Raw genomic sequence first — 23,300 nt, forward strand, 5'->3', positions numbered from 1 at the left:
TAGGTGTAAGGCAGGCATTTGTATCCAGTTTTACAGTTGGATAATCAGTATTTACCCATGTCCTTGGGCAAGTTACAAGTTGCTGTTTGAATTTCTTCACCTGTAAAATGGATAACGATGGTAGGTACCTCATGGAGTTGCTGTGTGATTACATGAGTTAATGCATGTAAATCATTTAGAATTGGCCGGTGAGCACTATGCTGTGATTGCAGAGTTCTGAGGGATTCCTGCCTTCCAGGCTCCCATAGCATTCTGCCTCCCCAAATCAATGCCTAACATTGAAACCACTCTACCAGGTCGAGGTGCAGTTCAGTGGCATTGTCCATAGGTGTCAGCTGTTTGGAACACCAACATGCCCTGTCTGTTCTGCAAAGTAAGGGCTGGAGGAACCTTGCTGGGTTCCTGCCCTCCCCCACTTCCTAATTCAGCAACTACCGGCCCTGCCTTCTGAGCAACCCCCCAGGCAGCCTGGAATGTGAGATTGTGGGCAAAATGATGTGCAAGCGTCCGATCTGATCCCAGGTCTAGGCTTACTGTGTTCTGACCAGAGTACGCAGGGTCAGAGATGAGGATACAGGAATGAGAGCCCTAGGGATGGGGCATGGGTAGGAAGGACTCTGTCTTACGTGAGGTCAGACCCACTGGGATTTGGAAAGTTCTAGATGCTCCCCCCTCCCATAACTCCCAAATCTTACACACACCATTCCATTTCTCAACGTGTTTCTTTTTGAGGAGCTTTTTCTCCAAGAAGGAGGGGCTGTGTTACCCCCCCACCCCACCCAGGACCCACCCAGACTGCAGTGCCAAGGCACCAGAAGCAGACCTTGTGAGCCTGGATACACACACCCACTTTTTCGGGCCCACAAAGACAGCAGCTTATGCAGTCAGGGAACAGTGGAGAAAGATGATGGAAAATGTGGATTTTGGAGTTGGACAAACCTGGCTTCAAATCCCAACTTTGTCACTGAACTTTTCTGTGACTTCAGATAAGTGGCCTATTCACTCTAAGCTTCAATTTCTTATAAAATGGGAATGGTCTCTTAAGTGAGAAAATAAGACCTAATGGGATTCTTACAAGAGTTGAATGAGATTGAGTTTTTAGATACATGCTAGCTATTATGGGGAGGAGAGAGGCTATTTACAATAACAGCATGCACCCTGGAATCAGGGGAAGTTGACAAAGAACAAGAAAAAGCTTGTAAGATGGAAGGTGTATGAGCATTTTGTTAAGTATGTTTGTGCTGAGTTTTAGGTAAAAAATATGGTCACTGTCTCTAGGTCTGGATTTTCCATACATAATTCACTGTATTTCAGTACATAGTTATCTATATTCTGTTGTTTCACTTATTTCTCCTCAAACTGTAAGCTCCTGAGGATATAGACATTAATATCCTCAATTTACATATAAGTAAATAGAGCAAGAGAGGTTAACAGACTTCCTAGGTTCAAATCCCCTAGCTATTTTACCCTTAGCAAAATTTGTTTTAATTTACATTTATTTCCCTGAAGACTGTTCAAGTTGAGCATCTCTTCTTAAGCTTATCAGCCATTTGGATATCCCCTTTTGTGTGAAGCGCCTGTTCCAGTGGTTTCCTTATTTTTCCATTGGGTTACTATCTTTTTCTTATTAATTTGTAAGAATATTTATGTATAGATAGAGATAGATATTTTGGAATCAAGTCTTTTGTTAAATATATATATAAGCAAATATCTTCTTCCACTCTGCGGCCTGCCTTTTCATTCTTTTAAAGTTTTCTTTTGGTGAACAAAATTACTAATTTTAATCAAGCTTAATCATCTGCTTTTGTGTCCTTTAAAAGAAACCTTTGCCTATCCAAAGTCATGAAGATATTCTTCTGTTATTTTTTAAATTCTTTGTTATTTTACCTTTTATATTTAGGTCTGGAATTGATTTTTGTGGAGGTGTTAGAAAAAAGACTTTTCAAGGATGAGTCAAAATCTGAATCAATAAAGGAAAATATTGATTGATTTAAATACACAAAAATTTAAAAATTAATTATAATAATGGTTTGTAACTGTACTTTGTTTTCTAAATGATTTGAGACTAACACATTTGAAGAAAATATTATTAGTGTGAAAGCTAGTATTACTGTAATTTTGATTTGTAATTCCAAATCTTGTTTTCTACATAATTTGAGATTAATGCATTTAAAATAAGTATTAGCTTATGTTTTGGGGCACACACCATATAAAGATGTAATTTTGTTACATCAACAACTGAAAGAGAGTAGGGATGGAGCTGTGAAGAAGCAGAGTTTTTGTATGTTATCAAAATTAAGCTGGTATAAATTCAGATTAGAGTGTTATAACTTAGGATGTAAGTTAAATGTAATGCCCATGGTAACCACAAAGAAAATAGCTATAGAATATACATAAAAGAAGATGAGAAAGAAATTTAAACATTTCACTACAAAAAATTGACTAAACACAAAAAAAGACAATACTGTAAGAAATGAGGGACAAAAGCTATGAGGCATACAGAAAACAGCACGATGACGGAAGTAAGCCACTCCTTATCAATAAAGTAATAATCAATTACTTTAAATTACTTTAAATAGATTGAACTCTCCAGTCAAAAGACAGATTGGCAAAATGGATAAAAATACATGAACCAACTATATGCTCTATACAAGAGACTCACTTGACAAGCAAAGACATAAACTGGTTGAAAGTGAAAGGATGGAAAAAGATATTCCATGAAAATAGTAACCAAAAGAGAATAGGAGTAGCTATACTAATATTGGACAAAATAGACTTTAAACCAAAAAAAAAAAAAAAAAGGGTTACAAGAGACAAAGAAGGACATTATATATTAATAAAATATTCAATACAGGAAGAAGTATAATAAACATTTATGTACCTAATGACAGACCATCAAAATATACAAAGCAAAAATTGACAGAATTGAAGGGAGAAATAGTTCAACAATAATAGTTGGAAACTTTTATATCCTACTTACAATAATGGATAGAACAAATGGAGAGAAGATAAGTAAGGAAATAGAAGACTTAAACAACACAATTAACCAACTAGATGTAACAGACATATACAGAACACTCTACCCAACAACAAAAAATGTAAAAATTTTGTGCATCAAAATATGCTATAAACAGAGTAGAAAGGCCACACAGGATGGGAGAAAATATTTGCAATTTTATATCTGATAAGGGATTAATATCCAGAATATATAGAGAATTCCTAAACTCAACAACAAAATAGCAAACAACCTGATTCAAAAATGGGCAAAAGACTTGAATAGACATTTCTCCAAAGAATATATATGAAAGAACAATAAGCACATGAAAAAATGCTCAAATCACTAATCATTAGGGAAATGCAAATCAAAACTACAGTGAAGGGCTTCCCTGGTGGCGCAGTGGTAGAGAGTCCACCTGCTGATGCAGGGGACACAGGTTCGTGCCCCGGTCCGGGAAGATCCTGTATGCTGCGGAGCGGCTGGGCGCGTGAGTCATGGCCACTGAGCCTGTGCGTCCAGAGCCTGTGCTCCGCAACGGGAGAGGCCACAACAGTGAGAGGCCCGTGTACCGCAAAAAAAAAAAAAAAAAAAAAAAAAACTACAGTGAAGTACCACCTCATACCCATTAGGATGCTACTATCGAAAGAAAACAAAACAAAACAGAAAATAACAAGTGATGACAAGGATGTGGAGAAATTGGTACCATTGTGCACTGTTGGTGGGAATGTAAAACGGTATAGCCACAGTGGAAAACAGTATGGCAGTTCCTCAAAAATGAAAAATAGAGGGGCTTCGCTGGTGGCGCAGTGGTTGAGAGTCCACCTGCCGACGCAGGGGACACGGGTTCGTGCCCCGCTCCAGGAAGATCCCACATGCCGCGGAGCGGCGGGGCCCGTGAGCCATGGCCACTGAGCCTGCGCGTCCAGAGCCTGTGCTCCGCAACGGGAGAGGCCACAACAGTGAGAGGCCTGCGTACCGCAAAAAAAAAAAAATAAAAAAAAAAAAATAAAATAAAAATAGAATTACCATATGATCCAGCCATTCCACTTCTGAGTCTATACCCAAAAGGATTGGAAGCAGGGTCTCGAAGAAATATTTATACACCCATGTTCATAGCAGCATTATTCACAATAGCTAAAACATAGAAGAAACCCAAGTGTGCATTGATGGAAGAATGGGTAAGCAAACCGTGGTTTATACATACAATGGAATCTTTTTTCTTTTTTTCTTTTTTTACTGAAGTATAATTGAAAATGATCACCACGATAAATCTAGTTACCATCTGTCACCATACAGAGTAATTACAATATTAGTGACTATATTCCTTATGCTGTACATTATACCCCCATGACTTATCTATTTTATAACTGGAAGTTTGTACTTCTATTTATTTATTTATTTATTTTTATTTTTGGCTGCATTAGGTCTTTGTTGTGGCATGCGGGATCTTTTTGTTGCGGTGCGTGGGCTCTTCGTTGCAGCATGTGGGCTTCTCTCTAGTTGTGGCGTGTGGGTTTTCTCCCTCTAGTTGTGGCGTGCGGGCTCCAGGGCATGTGGGCTCTGTAGTTTGCTGCACGCAGCCTCTCTAGTTGAGGTGTGGGAGCTCAGTAGCTGTGGCGCATGGTCTTAGTTGCCCCACGGCATGTGAGATCTTAGTTCTCCAACCAGGGATCGAACCCATGTCCCCTGCATTGGAAGGCGGATTCTATACCACTGGACCACCAGGGAAGTCCCTGGAAGTTTGTACTTCTTAATCTCTTTCTCCCATTTCACTCGTCTCCCTCCCTCCACTCTGGAAGCCACCAGTTAATTCTCTGTATCTCTGAGTCTGTTCCTGTTTTAAGTTTATTCATTTGTTTTGTTTTTTAGATTTTATATATAAGTGAAATCATATGGTACTTGTCTTTATCTGACTGACTTACTTCACATAGCATAATACCCTCTAAATCCATCCATGTTGTTGCAAATGGCAAGACTTCATCCTTTTTTATGGCTGAGTAATATTCCATTGTATATGTATATATACCACATCTTCTTTATCCATTCAGCTATGGATAGACACTTAGGTTGCTTCCATATCTTGCTATTGTAAATAATGATGCAATGAACATAGATGTGCATATATGCTTTCAAATTAGTGTTTTTGTTTACTTCAGAAAAATACCCAGAAGTGGAATTGCTGGATTGTATTGTAGTTCTATTTAAATTTTGTGAGGAATCACCATACTGTTTTCCATAGTAGCTGTACCAATTTCATTCCTACCAAAGCACATGAGGGTTCCCTATTCTCCACATCCTCACCAACATTTTTTTTTGTTGTCTTTTTGATAACAGACGTTCTGCTAAGTGTGAGGTGATATTTCATTATGGTTTTGATTTGAATTTTCCTGATGATTAGTGATGTTGAGCATCTTTCCATGTGTTCATTGGCCATCTGTTATGTCTTTTTGGGAAAATGTCTATTCAGGTCCTCTGATCATTTTTTAATTGGGTTGTTTGTTTTATTGCTATTTAGTTGTATGAGTTCTTTGTATATTTTGGATATTAACCCTTTCTTGCATATGTCATTTGCAAATATCTTCTCCCACTCAGTAGGTTACATTTTCATTTTGTTGATAGTTTCCTTCACTGTTCAAAAACTTTTTAGCCTTATGTAGTCCCATTTGTTTATTTTTGCTTTTGTTTCCCTTTCATGAGGAGACATATCCCCCCAAATATTGCTATGTCAAAGAGCATACTGCCTATGTTTTCTTCTAGGAGTTTTATGGTTGCAGGTGTTATTTTTAAGTCTTTAATCCATTTTGAGTTTATATTTGTATATGGTGTGAGCAAGTAGTCCAGTTTGATTCTTTTGCATCTAGCTGTCCAGTTTTCCCAGCACCATTTATTGAAGAGGCTGTCTTTTCTCCATTGTGTATTTTTGCTGCCTTTGTCATAGATTAATTGACTGTAAGTGTATCGGCTTATTTCTAGGCTCTCTATCCTGTTGCACTGATCTATGTGTCTCTTTTTGTGCCAGTACTATACTGTTTTGATTACTGTAGTTTTGTAGTATAACTTGAAATCAGGGAGTATAATACTTCTAGCTTTATTCTTCATTCTCAGATTGTTTTGGCCATTCAGGGTCTTTTGTGTTACTACAAAAACTTTAGAATTATTTGTTCTGGTCTGTGAAAAATGTTGTTGGCATTTTGATAGGAATTGCACTGAATCTGTAGATTGCCTTGGGTAGTATGTCATTTTAACAATACTAATTCCTCCAATCCATAAACGTGGTATATCTTTCCATTCGTTTGTGTTATTTTCAGTTTCTTTCATTGATGTCTCAGTTTTCTGAGTACAGGTCTTTAACCTCCTTATTTAGATTTATTCCTAGGTATTTTATTCTTTTTTATGCAATTGTAAAAGGGATTGTTTTCTGTATTTGTCTTTTGGATACTTCTTTTTTAGTGTACAGAAATGCAACAGATTTCCATATATTAATTTTATATCCTGAAACTTTGCCAAATGCATTGATGAGCTCTAGTAGTTTTCTGGTGGCATCTTTAGGATTTTCTATATGTGGTATCATGTCCTCAGCAAACAGTGACAGTTTTTCTTTTTCCTTTCCAATTTTGATTCCTTTTATTTCTTTCTATTGTTTGATTCCTGTGGCTAGGACTTCCAATACTGTGTTGAATAAAAGTGGCAAGAGTGGGCATCCTTGTCTTGCCTCTGATCTTAGGGGAAATGCTTTCAACTTTTGACCATTGAATATGATATTGGCTATGGGTTCATCATATATGGCCTTTATTATGTTGGGATATGCTCCCTCTATACCCACTTTGTTGAGAATTTTTATTATAAATGGATGTTGAATTTCGTCAAGAGTTTTTCTGCATCAGATAATCATATGATTTTTATTTTCAAATTGTTAATATGGTGTATCACATTGATTGATTTGCAGATATTGAACCATCCTTGCATTGTGGAATAAATTTTACTTTATCATGGTGTATGATTCTTTTAATGTATTATTGAATTTGATTTGCTAGTATTTCATTGAGGACTTTTGCATCTATGTTCATCAGAGATATTGGACTGTAATTTTATCTTTTCGTGGTGTCTTTGCCTGGTTTTGGTATCAAGGTGATGCTGGCCTTGTAGAATGAGTTTGGAAACATTCCTCCCTTTTGAATTTTTTGGAGTAGTTTGAGAAGAATATGTGTTAATTCTTCTTTAAGTGTTTGGTAGAATTCACCTGAGAAACCATCTGGTCCTGGACTTTTGTTCATTGGGAGTTTCTTGATTGACGGTTCAATTTCATTACTGGTAATTGATTTGTTCATATTTTCTATTTATTCCTGATTCAGTCTTGTGAGGTTGTACATTTCTAGGAAATTATCCATTTCTTCTAGGTTGTCCTTTTTCTTTTCTTTTTTTTTTTGCGGTACGCGGGCCTCTCACTGTTGTGGCCTCTCCCGTTGCAGAGCACAGGCTCCAGACGCACAGGCTCAGTGGCCATGGCTCACGGACCTAGCCGCTCCGCGGCATGTGGGATCTTCCCGGACCAGGGCAAGAACCCGTGTCCCCTGCATCGGCAGGCAGACTCTTAACCACTGCGCCACCAGGGAAGCCCCTAGGTTGTCCATTTTATTGGCATATAATTGTTCATCGTAATTTCTTATGATCCTTTGTATATCTGTAGTGTCGGTTGTAACTTTTATTTCTGATTTTATTTATTGGGACTGTTCTCTTTCTTTCTTGATGAATCTGGCTAAAGGTTTATCTATTTATTTAGCTTTTAAAAGAATCACCTCTTAGTTTCAGTGATCTTTTCCATTGTTCTTTTAGTCTCTTTTTATTTATTTCTACTCTGACCTTTACTATTTCTTTCCTTTTATTAACATTTTTTTTTTTGGTCTTTCTTTTTCTAGTTCCTTTAGGTGTAATGTTAAATTGTTTATTTGAGATTATTCTTGTTTTCTGAGGTAGGCTTGTATCACTATAAACTTCTCTCTTAGAACAGCTTTTTTAGTATACCATAGATTTTGGATCATTGTGTTTCCATTTTCATTTGTCTTCAGGTATTTTAAAAATTTCCTCTTTGATCTCTTCAGTGACCCATTGGTTGTTTAGTAGTACTTTGTTTAGCATCCATGTGTTTGCATTTTTTGCAGTTTTAAAAATTGTGGTTGATTTCTAGTCTCATACTGTTGTAGTCAGAAAAGATGCTTGATATGATTTCAAGCTTCTTAAATTTATTGAGACTTGTTCTGTGGCCTAGAATTTGATATATACTGGAGAATGTTCCATGTGTGCTTGAAAAGAATGTATATTCTACTGCTTTTGGATGGAATGTTCTATATATATTTATTAAGTCGATGTGGTCTAACGTGTCATTTAAGGCCATTATTTCCTTATTGATTTTCTGTCTAGATCATCTGTCCATTGGGGTAAGTGGGGTGTAAAAGTCCCATACTAGTATTATATTTTTGTTAATTTCTCCCTTTATGTTTTGTTAATATTTGCTTTATATATTTAGGTACTCCTATGTTCGGTGCATATAACTTACAACTGTTATATCTTCTTGTTGGATTGTTCCCTTGATCATTATGTAATGTCCTTCTTTGTCTCTTGTTACAGTCTTTGTTTTAAAGTCTATTTTGTCTGATATAAGTATTGCTAACCTAGCTTTCTTTTCATTTCCATTTGGATGGAATACTTTTTCCATTTCCTCACTTTCAGTCTGTGTGTTGTCTTTAGATCTGAAGTGAGTCTCTTATAGGCAGCACATATATAGGTCTTGTTTTTGTATCCAATCAGCCACTCTATGTCTTTTGATTGGAGCATTTAATCCATTTATATTTAAAGTAATTTTTTTTGGTCATGCCGTGTGACTTGCAGGATCTTAGCTCCCGAAACAGAGATTGAACCCATGCCCCCTGTAGTGGAAGCGTGGAGTCCTAACCACTGGACCACCAGGGAATTCCCTAAAGTAATTATTGATAGGTATGCACTTATTGCCTTTTTAATTGTTTTATGGTTGTTTTGTAGTTCTTTTTTGTTCCTTTCTCCTTTTGCTCTCTTCCCTTTTGATCTGATGACTATCTTTAGTATTATGTTTGGATTCCTTTCCTTTGTTGTGAGTGTCTTATGGGAGTTCCCTTGTATATAACTAGTGCTTTTCTCTTGCTGCTTTTAAATATCTTTATATTTTTGCCAATTATTTTATATCTAAATATAATTATCTTTAATTATTGCCATTTTAATTACAGCATGTCTTAGTGTGGACCTCTTTGGGTTCATCTTGTTTGGGACTCTATGCTTTTTGGATCTGAATATCTGTTTCTCTTCCCAGGTTAGGGAAGTTTTCACTTATTATTTCTTCAAATAAGTTCTTTGCCCCCTTTTCTCTCTATTCTCCTTCTGGGCCCTTGGAATGTGAATATTACCATGTTTGATATTGTCCCAGAAGTCTCTTAAACTATCCTCATTAGGCACTTCCCTGGTGGTGCAGTCATTAAGAATCCACCTGCCAATGCAGGGGACATGGGTTCAAGCCCTGGTCCGGGAAGATCCCACATGCTGCAGAGCAACTAAGCCCGTGCACCACAACTACTGAGCCTGCGCTATAGAGCCCGCGAGCCACAACTACTGAAGCCTGCGGGCCTATAGCCTGTGCTCTGCAGCAAGAGAAGCCACCGCGATAAGCCCACGCACCGCGACAAAGAGTAGCCCCCACTCACCGCAACTAGAGAAATCCCACACAGCAATGAAGACCCAACGCAGCCAAAAAAACAACAAAAAATAAATAAATAAATAACCTACAGGAAGAATTATATTTCAAAATGAGACTTCAGAAGTAGCCCTAATTAAAGTCAGGAATAAGATGTATACCCAGTATTGTAGTGTCTATTTATCATTGTACTGGTGATACAATGCCATAAGACACAAAAAGAAAGATGTAAGAATTGGAAAGGAATAGATAAAATTACTCTTATTTGTAGACAATATGACTATCTACAGAGAAAATTCAAGCAAATTCGCAAAGAAACTATTAAAACTAATCAGAAAATTTAGTAAAGTTGCTGGGTATCTGATCAATATATAAAAATTGGTAAATGTAAATATTATTAGCAAATGTAATAGAAAAATATATCTCATTCATAACTGCAACATAAACTATAAGGTACATAGGAATGAACTTAGGAGATGTGTGAAATATTTAAAGAGAAAAGTAGAAAACAGTATTGAAGGACATAAAATAAGACCTTAATAAATGAATGGGAAGACTCAAGGTCAAAAGATGACAACTATTCCCAAAATTATCCAAAAATTAAATGCAATTAGAATTTTAAAATATCCCAATTATAGAGCTTGACATACTGATTCAAAAACTGTAGAACAAAACACCAAGAGTATCTAAGACAATTTGAAAAAAGTGAATAAGTTAAAGGAACTTACCTTACCCAATATCAACACTTCTTATAAAGCTATAGTAAAAATGTGGACATATTATTTGGTTATGAATATGGAAAAAGAAAAAAGGAGATTTCTTTTTTCAAAAGGCATAGTTTTATGACCTCAGGATAAGGAAGACTTGCTTAAATACAAGAAACACAATAAACTTTGATATATTCAAACTTAAAACTTCTGTACAGTAAAAGACACCATAAACAAAGATAAAAGCCAAGTCACAAACTGAGATAATATATGTACAACCCCCAGAGCTGACAGGGTTCAATCAGAGAATCCAAACCACTAGGAGTGGCATGCCATAAGGCATTTATTATGGAAATTTGATCTTATGTAATTATGGGTACTATTTAAACAGTTCACGTACAGCTATTGCTTCTGCATCTAGTACTGAGGCCTCAAGTAGGCAGGGTAGGCAGTGAGGAATGAAAAGTGAACATGAAGTGGGGAGGATAGGGATCGCTGGAACCTTCGAGGAAGAGCTGAAGCTCTCAAGAAGAAACTGGAACTCACTTCTTTCTTTCACTACCTCCAAGCCTCCAACTTCCATGATGCAGGAGATCAGTAGAAGAATCTGGTGTCTTTCATCCCAGAGCTAAAAATGCACCTAGCCCAGGAGTTGAAGAAGCTGAAGGAGGAGATCCAATGAGAGCTGAAAGAGCTGCAGACTTGGCTCTTGCCTCACACCAGTAAAGTGGACCAACAGGTCCACAACACTGTGCTTGAACTGCAATAACACCTGACCCTACAGCGACTTTCCAAGTATAAACATAGCTGCTTCACTTCTACCTTGCAAATATCATGGAAATTTCTCCTGTGGCCAACCCTAACCTAGAACCATAGAGGAAAGGGAATTCTAGGAAGTATGATTCCAGCTTAGTTAAGGTGATACAGTCCAAAGCCATCACTGCCCACCCTTTGTCAACTTGGCATCCATAAATACCTGTTTTCACCAGACGTAACTTTCAAATAAAGTTTGAAAGCAAACTACAGCGAAATTCTGTTTCTGCTTAACACGATATACCTATCCCTGTACAATGAAAATATGTCGGATCAAGTGGTTATCCATGTGGAAAAAGAAAAAGTTCATTTCTAACCCTCCCCTGCCAAAAGAAGATACAAAGTCTGTAAGTTCATAGTTTTCATAGTTTGGTGATGTTCACTTCTCTTCTAGCTATGTCACACTGCCCCTGTGATATCCTGTAACAATTACTGATGAGTAATGTTAAAAACTTATTTAGACAGTAGAGGGATGGGAAGCCGAAGGGAAATTTTGGTTAAAACACAAAAATATTTACATTGAAATAAGAAGAAATTTACGTCCTCATTCCTGCAACTGGTTGTGTTGTGTTAGCTGATATTTAAAAATACGCTTCCACTCCCCATTTCATATTCCCTGCCTGATGGGGTGACCCTTGTTTCTGCCAATAGCACTCCTTCCTGCATTAGTTTGTAGTAGTTTTGCTGTCGATTTTAATCACAGGAGGTGAGAATACTTGGTAAAGAGACTCCCCATTCCCCCCTTGATTGTCAGGACCAACCACCCCAGGCAGTACAATAACCTTCTTTGCCTGTTGATTCACTGGCAAGAGAAGCCCAAAGTAGCCAGGGCCAGTCTCACTTTACAGCTCAATGGAACCACTGCTGTGTTTCCTGTGGAAATATTTCTCTTTGGGGAACTAATACTCTAGATTAGCATAGCCCAAAGTTTCAGAGACAGAAAGCAATAATTCTGCTAGAGAAGTACTGTGTGTTATCTCATTTATACTCTGTTTCCTGACTCACGAATCCTTGCTTTGGGAGAAACAGCACCCTATGTCAGTTGCTCATTTAGAGCATATCCTTCATCCTGAAGGGCATTACCCAAGCCCTCAAGGTGTTGCCACCCAGCTGGAACCATAATTGAGTCTTCAATAGACCATTCTACTGTTCTCTCAGGCCAGCTACTTTAGAGTAATGGGGAACATGGTAAGACCAGTGAAGACCATAAGCCTGAGCCCATTGTTTCTCTTCATTTGCTGTAAAAGAAATTCTTTGGTCAAAAGCAATGCTATGTGGAATGCCATGACATACAGATAAGGCATCCTGTATGTTCACAGGTGGTGATTTTGACAGAAGCATTGTGGGCAGGGAAAACAAATCCATGTCACAGTTACTGGATATTCCATTGAGAACAAAGCCCTGCTCCTTCCTTTGTAAACAACCTGCCACCATGTGGCTGATTGATTTCCAAATTGGGAACTCAGTGTTGGCTTCTACTGTTGGCAGGTTGGGCACTCAGCAGTGGCTGTAGCCAGACTGGCCTTGGTGAGTGAGAATCCATGTTACTAAGCCCACACATGACCTCTATGCCTCCCACCATGGCCACATTTTCCATGAGTCCATTATAATAACAATACCTACTTTGTCTTTGGTGATTAAGTACCATTACTTGGTCCCTGCTAACCTGGGATTTCATCATCCCCATTGAATGTGGGGAGCCAGATTCAATAGTGTAAATTCCTACCATTATTTTTGGCCTACAGAGAATAGCCACCACAGAGCTCTTCAAGAATACCAGGGCTCTCCTTGTGAATGTGCTTCTCACAGCCTTGGGGAAAGGAGTGTCCTCTGGACTTTCCTGAGCACATTTTTAGGAGGTAGGTAAATAGGTCTTATATGATAAATCTACTGTAGCATTCCAATCTTCCTTAGCCTTTGAACACTTTCTTCTACTGTATACCAAAGAAGTTTTGGCATTCTAGCTTCCAGATTTCAATCAGCCAACTGAGCAAATGGTTGGAACCACTCAAGCTAACACATTGAATCAGAAATTTCTACACTAATAAATAAATGTAGCCTAATCTGACTTTATATTCCTTCCACCCCGAGTCTGCACGTTAGGGATCCATATCTATACATTTCCCCAGGTTTCCGTTGATATAAATTGGCAAAGTCATGAAATTATTTTGGTGTGTATCACACCTTCTCTTGGGTCATGCTTTGTACTTCACCCTTTGGAGTCTGTTTGGACTTGAGCCTATAAGCAATGGAGGGAGATCCTGAGAAAAATCAATACTTCTACTTCAGGGAAGGCCACTACAGGCCCCACAGGCAAGGGAGACTTCCTCATGTAGGGGTGGAAGGGCCATTTCTACTGAAAAAAGTGGTTCAGCAGAACTTAGGGACTCAGGGTCCCCAGGTTCACAGGAATCTGTCAATGCATGTCTCCATCCTAACTTTCATGGTCCCACTCCTTCCCCATCAACTACCTAATTTTAACAGAAGAGAATTCTGAGGACACAAGCCGGAGTCCCTACATGGACCTTGAGATGGGAATGTAAAGCCCTGACTCATCATATTCTTTCCCCAAGTTCTTCAGGGCACTTTAGCAACATACCAATCTCATTCTAATTGTTATGCTCAAGCAAATACTTGGTCAATCAAAGTATTGACTTCTATAGGCACTTGATTGCGATTGTCTACAGGTGATTTTTTTTTTCTTTCCTTCTTTCTTTTTTTAAAAAAATTTTTGGCCATGCCACAGGGCATGCAGGATCTTATCTCCCCAACCAGGGATTGAACCCACTCCCCCTGCAGTAGAAGCACGGAGTCTTAATCACTGGACTGCCAAGGAAGTCCCTACAGGTTATTATTTTAAAACGTTTTCTCCTATTATATGCCATGGAGTAACAGTGATCCCTTTACCCCTGGTAACCCTTGGTGACCCTTGGTAAGTGTCATTTATGCCTTTAGATCTAATTAGATCACAGAATCAATTCTAGACAATTTAGACCAAATTTAGAGAACCCATCACTCACTAAGGTTCTGTTCTTCTTGGAACTATGTCTGCTAGCAAATTCTATTCCAGTCAGGATCCAATCTGTGAAGCAGAGCCACAAGGAGTGACATAGGATAAGGGATTTATTATGGGAATTTGACTTTATGCAATCATGGGAGCTGGTTATAGAGTCTATGTGAGGCTGTTACTTCTTTTTCTGGGGCTAGGGACTGAAATCCCCTGGAAAGGCAGTCGAGAAGGAAAGATGGATATGAAGTGGGGAAGCAAGGACGAACCAGGATCCAGGAGGAAGAGCGAGAATGAGCTGGAAACGGCCTCCATCTCACACCCCCTTCAAGCCTCTAACGTCACTGATGTAGGTGACCTGCAAAAGACTCTGGTGTCCTTTGTTCTAGAGCTAAATACATACCTAGCCCAGGAGTTGGGGAAAGTGAAGAGGGTCTGGGGACAGATAAAGGAGCTTTGTGTCCAGCTGCTGCCCCCACCAGCAAGGGGAGCCAGCAGCTCAGCCGCGATGCGTGAGCCACCCCAGGGCCTACCTCACACAGTGTGAACGTGCTTCCTGCAGCGTCACTTCTGCCACATGAGTATCATGCAGATTTCTCCTGTGGCCGAACCTAGCCCAGAACCATGTAAGGAAGGGAATTCTGGGAAATGTAGTTCTAGCTTAGCTAAGTTGACCCAGTACAGAGCCACGAGCCTATTTATAAAAAGGTTTAAAACACGTATAAGGTAAAACATAAATAAGTGGTACAAGTATAAAGACATTCTTGAGCATGGTAAATATGACAATTAAAATAGGGACGAGCTCCGGGGAAGAAGAAGGGAATGGGACTAGGGAGGGGTACAGATGCTGTTAATTTTCTGTAATATTTCTTAAAACAACTGGAGTAAAAATGTTTGATAAAAGTGGGTGGTGGTGGGCATATGGATATGCTTTGTATTAATTCTCTATACTTGTCTATAGGTTTGACATGTAGAGAGCAGGAAGAGGGGGAAAATGGTAATCATAATGATTGCTAATACTTACTGATCGCTTAAGCTTTGCACTTGGATTATCTCACTTAAGTAGAGAACTAGTTTCTTTCTCTGGACTGAGGGAAGAAACATAGCTGTAGACACCAATATTCTGAATCCTAGTCAGGACCCCAGGGCCACCGGGGACCGAGGAAGTTGGAGAAGGCATGTTGGGAGACCCCTTGGCTCCCCTTTCCTCCAACACCCTCGAGAATCCTTGTCCCTTTTCTCCTTTTCCACCTTCTCTTTCGCAGAGTCTCTCCTCATCCCTCTTTCTCTTTCATCTTGCCAAAGGGAGACTTTTTCACCCAGAAGAAAGGTGCTAACTAGGGAATATGGTGGTCATTGCAGCTGAGATGCAGGGCCCACACACATCAGGCCTCAAGTCCAGCCCAGCCTACAGGAAGAGAAGGCCTGAGGGCCACCTTGGGGGAAGCCCTACACCTCCTCCCCCTGCCCAGCTGTCTCAGCTCCCCCCACACCTGCTTCTCCCCTCATCTGCCCCTCCTGCACCCCCTTGCACCTGACAGGCCAAGAGCAAACAAGTTGTTGTTTGTTCCTCTCTCCCAGGAATGCACAGTGACACAGAAGAGGCACACATTGCTAACACACATTGCACTTTGCAGTTACCTACTGTTTCCCAGCTTTTTCTTATGTATGCTGCTTTTAAGACTTTCTCTGAAATCCTGTGCTCTTTAATTAGACTGAAGTCAACAAACATCTATTTGTTTGAGACCTGTTTTATGTCCTGGGTTTATGAGGGGTGCAAAGGAATGAAGACTACCGTTTCTTCCCACTGGGAACTCACAATCTCATGTTGGGGGAGATTCACAACTAAGTAATGCGACTGTCAAACTAAAAGGGCAGATTCTATGTGAGTATGAAGGACAGAGATTAGCTATAGCTTCAGAGATCCAGGAAGGCTTCTTGGGGGAGGCTTTCCTCTGCAGATACTTCCAGAGAGAGGATAGCCTACAAAGGCAAGGAGTGGGGGAGATTATGCAAAAAGAATGTGCTGTGAGAGAAGAGAGAAGGGCTAGCTAGTAGGGACCCATGTGGACTCCCAGCTTTAAGAAGGGCCAAAGGCAGGGGGAAGAAACAGTGATCAGAGAGGAAGTGTAAGGACCGGGGCAAACAACCCTCATTCAGTGCGACTAGTATGTTTCCTACCCACTTAGAGTACTTTAGAGCTGGTTGGGGCCTTCGCAGCCAACTAGTCAAAGCCATTTGTTGTACTGAAAGGAAGGACATTGAGACTGAACTAAGTGGGGAGAGATTTGCACAAAAGGCAAAACTTGGTCCAGGACTCAGCTTCCAGCTCACTGTACACCATACCCCTGTGACAACACCAGACCCAGGTCAGCAGCTTCTTTGTCATGTTACCCACCAGCCATGCCTACCACAGTACCCAGCACACAGTAGGTACACACATATTTGCTGAATTGAATTCTATTTCTCCTTTATTCCTCCAGTTTCTAAAGAAAGGAACAAGAAAGAGGGATGGGGGGCTTCCCTGGTGGCGCAGTTGTTGGGAGTCTGCCTGCCAATGCAGGGTACACGGGTTCGAGCCCTGGTCTGGGAAGATCCCACATGCCGCGGAGCAACTAAGCCCGTGAGCCACAACTACTGAGCTTGCGCGTCTGGAGCCTGTGCTCCGCAACGGGAGAGGCCGCGACAGTGAGAGGCCCACGCACCGCGATGAAGAGTGGCCCCCGCTCGCTGCAACTGGAGAAAGCCCTCGCACAGAAACGAAGACCCAACACAGCCAAAAATAAATAAATTAATTAATTAATTAAAAAAAATGTTTTAAAAAAAAGAAAGAAAGAGGGATGGTCCTCTACCAAACCACTATTTATACCACAGGCACTGGGTAAGGGGTGTATCTTGTTGATCCCCATGATTCTGCTGTTATTCCCATTTTATAGATGGGGAAACTGGATCTTGAAGAGCTAAGATTTGTTTTGCAGCTAGTGAACTGTAAGAATTCAAACCCAGGTCCATCTGACGCTAAATTCCACACTAAGAGTATCAACTTAAATGGCTGAAATTGAATTTAATTGAGTTAATTTCTCCTCTGTGCCCCACAGCCCTTCAAGGGGGAAGGATTATTTTTTCCCTTTGGGGGTGCATGGGGGATAGAGCTGTAGTAGAAGGGTGAATGTGTGTGAGAGAGAGAATAAATCCTTTTAAAGACCAACTTGTTTCAACTACTCATAACTGACTGAACTTCCAACACCAGTAGAAGAAGTGAACAAAGGTATTGGTTCTTTTTAAAAAAAGTCACTGACATGTTCAGCCCGTCTCTGCATCATCACATTCAAACCTGGTCTGAGGGTCCAGAAACTCAGGGGTGTTGTTGAAATGGAAAAACACAGAAAGAGATGGGTTATCATGTGTGTCATCTCTCCAAGTGTCTTGTAAGCAGATGGTGTTCGAGGGGGAGAGGATGAAAGAACCACCTAGAAAGCGGTTTCTGTGTTCAGAAGAAAGGAAAATAGAGATGACGGTGGTGGTGATGGTGTGTGTGGATTGCAGGCAGGTGTCAGGGGTGTTGGGCGGGGAGAAGAGGACAGACTTGTCACGGGCCCTCACACCAGCCCAGACCTTCCCTCATGCCCTTGTAACCTTTTTAAGGCTCTTCCACAAGTGGGCTTCTGGGGTTGTCACCAAGCCTCTGCCATCCCCTACTAAGGCTGAGGAGGTCAAGTCCGGGGATGGGGAGAGAACTGGGTGGAAGGGGGCACTGGAAGTCCTGGGAAACCTCACTTTCCAGGCCAGGTGCAGAGGCTGGTCCTTGCCACCAGCTGGGGGTCTAGGAGTCGGGTGGGGGCTCTGGCTGCCTGTTTGTTCAGCCCTGAACTGAGGTTCCTGTTAGGAAGTTACCTTATTTGTGTTCAGACTGATTTGTTTGCTGTTCACACTCACATGGTGAGCTGCCCCTTGGAGTCCTGGCTTCAAACGTAGGGGTAGGCATGGGAAGTGGGAATGATGGCCAGACTCAGAGCCTGCAGGGTCCAGAGAGTACTCTGGGAAAATCAATGTCTACAAGCTCCTGATGAGAAGGTGGGTTGGACCCCACTGGAAGCTCAGCCCTGGCTCCCTGCTTTCCAGAGGAGAACCACATGGGGCTCACCCATTGAGGAGTCCTAAGGCAGGAAGCCTCGGAGTTTGGCTTCCTCACTCACCGGGGGAAGTGCCTAGTGAGGAACAAAGTATCCTAATGCCAGGCTCCCACCTTGAAATGCTGATTTAGTTGGTCTGTGGTGTGCCTGGGGCACCGGGACTTGTACAACTTTCCCAAGTGATTCCACTGTGTGGCCAAGGTGAGAACCTCTGTTCTAGAGTCTACTAGCCTCTCAAACTTTAATGTGCATACACATCACCCAGGAATCTAGTTAAATTGTAGATCCAACTCAGTGGGTCGGAGGTGGGTCCTTACATTCTGCATTTCTAACACATTCCCGTGTGATGCTGGTGCTGTTAGTCTGGGGACCATTCCTTGAATGGCAAGCCCCTATACCTGCTTTCAACTTCTCCTTCCAATTATCAGGGGGAAGGGGGTGGGGCCGTGTCCCCAAGCTTTCTGCACCTGTTTACTCGGCCCACCCTTTCCCCACCACCTTGCTTGGTAAAGTGATCAGCATACTTCACAGCCTCTCTGGCCAAGGCCAGTCCTCTAGTCATTTTCAGAGTCTAAGTGGACAAAACAGATCCCTTACCCTACCTGAGACAAACCAATTCAACTGGCTCCAGCTGGGGAGTGTGGCAGAGGCATGGAGAGGGCAGCAGCAAAAGCAGCAGGCGCATCCTTCTCTTGTCCTCTTGGGAACTCAGGCCCTACGGGCAGATAGGACACAAACATTGAACGGTAGGGTATGTGTCCAAAGATGGCTTCCTTCCCATATGCTCTGTTTTCAGAGAGGCCTTGCCATTTCCCTATCCCCTCTTGTTGGATCCGGGCTAGCCCTATGACTTGTTCTGGTCAGCAGAATATGAAGAAAGTGACACTGTGTAACTTCTGAGGCAGGACCCTATGATCTGAAGTTTTCCCTTTGCTATTTGGGGTGCTCACCCTTGGGATCCAGCTTATATGTGAGGAAGACTAAGCTAGTCGTGTTGAGAGAATGAGAGAGTCCCAGCCTCCCAGCCAACCCTGCCAAGACACTAGATTTGTGAATAAAGCTATCCTGAATGTTCCAGTCCCAGCCACCATCTGACTGCAAGCCAGACCAGCTACATAATTTGTGGAGTCCAGTGTAAAATAAAAACATAGGGTCTATTGTTCAAAAATAGTTAAGATTTCAAGACAGCAAGAGTAGAGCATTAAGCCAGTTGCAGAGTCTCTCTCAGCGTGAGGCCCTGTGCAATTGCACAGGTACCACGCCTGTGAAGCCAGGCCTGATTGCAACCTCATAAGAGGTCCTAGTTGACACCCTGTGAGGAAGAAGCACATCCCAGCCGAGCCCTGCCAGATTCCTGACCCCCAGAGTTGTGAGCAGGTAAAATAGTTGTTTTAAACCACAAAGTTTTGAGGTGGTTTGCTATGCAACAGCAGATAACCAAAACACATTGAATGGTTTACTCTGGCAGAATGGGAGACTCATGAGAGGAGGATGGGGAAGGTCAATGATTTGGGAATCTCATGGGTTAAGACCAATGAAAAATGATAATGCTTGTTCACTAAACGGACAGATCTTTGAAGATGAAGACCGCTTACAGAATGCAATAGAGTCAAAAACTAACTACAATCCAGTGTTTGAAGGTGTCATTTCCCCACAATATGCTGACCTGCCGAGGGCAGAGGAGCGCAGGGGTAGGACCCCTCTTGCTTTGCCTTTTCTCTGGGGCAGGCAGTGTGGAGGAGCTAAAGAAGAAGGGTCTTTGGAGTCAGACAGACGTAGGCTCACATCAGGCTTGTGTACATTCAAGCTGTGAGAGTTTGAGGAGCCTCCCACCTCCCCATCTGTCCCCATCCTGCTCCCACTACAGCCTTTCCCACCCCAGAAAATGGCAACTTCATCCTTCTAGCTGCTCAGGCCAGAAAACTTGGAATCATCTTTGGATCCACTCTTTCTCTCATCCTCACATCCAGTCCATCAGCATACTTCTCATAAGGCTCTACCTTCAAAATATATCCAGAATCTGACCTCGCCCAGTCACCTCCCCTGATATCACTGTGGACCAAGCCTCCTGTCTCTTGCTAGGATGACTGCAATAATGACCTATCTGCTCCCCTGCTTCCACCTTGTTCTTCTACAGACTTCAACTCAATGGTTCTGGTAAACAGGGTAAGATCATGTCAACCTTTTCTCAACTCCACTGACTCCCCAAGTCACCCCAGGTGGGGGCTGACAAGGCCCTCCACTCCCCTTATTTCTCTAACCTCATCCACTACTGTTCCCGAGTCTCACTCTGCTCTAGACACACTGGCCTTCTGGCTTTCCCTTGACTAAACACACTCCTGCCTCAGGGCCTTTGCACTTGCTATTCCCTCCTCCTGCTTGTCCTTCAGCTATCTGCATGGCTCATTCCCTCACCTTCTTTCAGTCCTTGCCTTGCTACAATGTCACCTTTTAAAAAAATTTTTTTTGTGGGGGGAGCTGCGTTGGATCTTCATTGCTGCGCACGGGCTTTCTCTAGTTGCAGTGAGCGGGGGCTACTGTTCATTGTGGTGAGTGAGCTTTTCATTGCGGTGGCTTCTCTTGGTGTGGAGCACGGGCTGTAGGTGTACGGGCTTCAGTAGTTGTAACGTGTGGACTCAGTAGTTGCAGCACGCAGGCTTAGTTGTTCTGTGGCATATGGGATCTTCCCGGACCAGGGATCGAACCCATGTCCCCTGCATTGGCAGGCAGATTCTTAACCACTGCGCCACCAGGGAAGTCCCAATATCACCTTCTTAATGAGGCCTTCCCTGCCTTGTCCTACGCTCCTTATTTCCCTATACAGCTTAATTTCTCTCCATAGTACTTATTACTATCCAACAAACATATATTTTCCTTATTTATTTATTTTTATTAGCTCTTTCAACAATAATGTAAGCTCCCTAAAGAGCAGAGATTTTTTATCTGCTTTGCTTACTGATTTTTCTCTTGGAGCCTAGAACTGAGCCTGGCACAGAATGGTCAGCCCACAAATATTTGTTACATGAATAAACCAATGAGTGAGTGAATGTTACTGATGGTATTAACTTCACCTAATACAGCCCACTTTGCTGGGTTTAGTGAAATCTAAAACAAGTAATAAAGATACCTGGCACGGAACAGAGGCTCGTGGGATGTGAGCAGGGCAGGAACAGATCATCAGCCCAATCAATGTCTGCCCCTATGGCCAGGTGTCCCTCTCAAGGGCTCTAAAGGAGCCAGGTGAGCTGCCACCAGCCTGAGTTTCTGGCCCAGGATTACCAGGGCTTCAGCTTTTACTTAAGGAATTTGGGATAGGGATTGATTTAGGCAAATACATTGCCATATTTCTTCAAATGTCCCTTTTCTAAGCAAAAATAAATACCTGATCTCAAGTTCCTGCAAGCTCTTCCTGCCATCTCTCCAAATCATCTTATAACTAACTCATCATTTAATCCATTGCCTGTCAACCTTTTTTCTGAATTTGGGAACACTTTTCTTTTTTAATGATTTTTTTCCCCTTTTGGACCTCAGGAGCAGAAGGTTGAGGTAATCTTTCCTACCTGTTCATGGCCATTACCATCTGAGGTCCATACCAGATCCCACTCTTCTTTTCGTCTGTCTTTTCCTCTTTATCCTCATCCCCTTGCCAATTCCCCTGCTACCCTAATAAACCATTTGTTATTGACTATCTATGGACCCATGTAAAACATGTAGGGCTGTTTTGTATATATGTTTTTAATTTACATAAATGGTAAAACTTTCTTTTTCTTTTCCTCTTTACTCAAAACCATTTTAAAGTTCTCTCTTTGGTGCTCTATGGATAGAAGTTTCATTGCTTCTAACAGCTGTTTTCTAGTATTTCACATTGCAGATGAAAAGTCTGCTGTCAGGTTGATTTTTATTTGTAGAAAACCTTTTCTAATGTTAAAAAGCTTGGAAGATCTTTTTATTTATCATCAGCATTCAAAGATTTCAACAAGATGTTTAGGTATCTATCTTCTCTCAACTTGCATGTCCTTCCAGCTGTGGGCTGCAGGCAGTTGGAGGGGGGTACTTTTGTCTGTATTGAGGGTGAGTTTTCTGAGAAGTATTCCAGTGGGGACATCTGACAAGAAGTTAGGTAAGAGAAAGTGTCTGGGCTGGATTTGGGAGTCATCTGCATTTGGGTTCTAGTTTGAAAAGAAAAATATGGATGGATGAGATCAAAGATGGAGGAGAATAGGTCAAGTGGGGAGGTGAGTGGGTGGGGCTGCTGAAAGCAGGGGGTTATCATAGGGTCTATTATTAGGTAAGCAATTGTTTTCTTCTCCTTTTTTATTACAATAAAATATTTCAAACACTAAGAAAGTTATAGATAAAAATATGATAAATACCCAAGAACTCAACATCCAACTTTATAGACTGCAGCTTTTGCTACATTTACTTCAGTTTTTGTTTTTTTAAGTAAAAGTACATTACGGACACATATGTAGCCCCTTTGCACCTCTCAGCAGTTCCATTCACTGGAGTTAATTACTATTCTAACCTGGTGTTATCATTTCCATTCATGGTCTCATACAATTGCTCCACAGTTACTTACCCATAAGCAGCATACAGCATGAAATGTTTTGCATGCTTCTAAACTTTATATATGTGGCATCATACTGTACTTGTCATTCTTCAGCTTGTCTCTTTCACTCAGCACTATGTTTGTGAGTTTTATATACATAGCCAGTTTATTAATTTTCATTGCTATGGAGTATTCCAAAAATGAATAGACTACAATTTGTTTTTCCATTATACTGTTAATGGACATTTATGGATCATGTGCTATGTGCTGGATATAGCAAAATTGTAGCAGTGAATCCGCATCTCAACCTGTGAAAAATCATGTATGCTACTTTACAGATAAGGAATATAAGGCTCAGAGGGGTAAGCTACTTAT

At 41.2% G+C, this 23,300-nt stretch overlaps 1 long non-coding RNA gene across 1 annotated transcript; it reads left to right on the forward strand.

The window, feature by feature from the left end:
* The first annotated feature begins 14,350 nt into the window (after window positions 1–14,350).
* Window positions 14,351–17,054, forward strand: LOC117195598 (uncharacterized). Its single transcript, XR_004475342.2, has 2 exons — window positions 14,351–14,592; window positions 16,727–17,054. It is a non-coding gene; the product is annotated as an uncharacterized LOC117195598 (long non-coding RNA).
* Window positions 17,055–23,300: the final 6,246 nt, after the last annotated feature.

Source organism: Orcinus orca, chromosome 13, assembly GCF_937001465.1.
Source record: "Orcinus orca chromosome 13, mOrcOrc1.1, whole genome shotgun sequence".
In the NCBI taxonomy this organism is placed as follows: Eukaryota; Metazoa; Chordata; class Mammalia; order Artiodactyla; family Delphinidae; genus Orcinus; species Orcinus orca.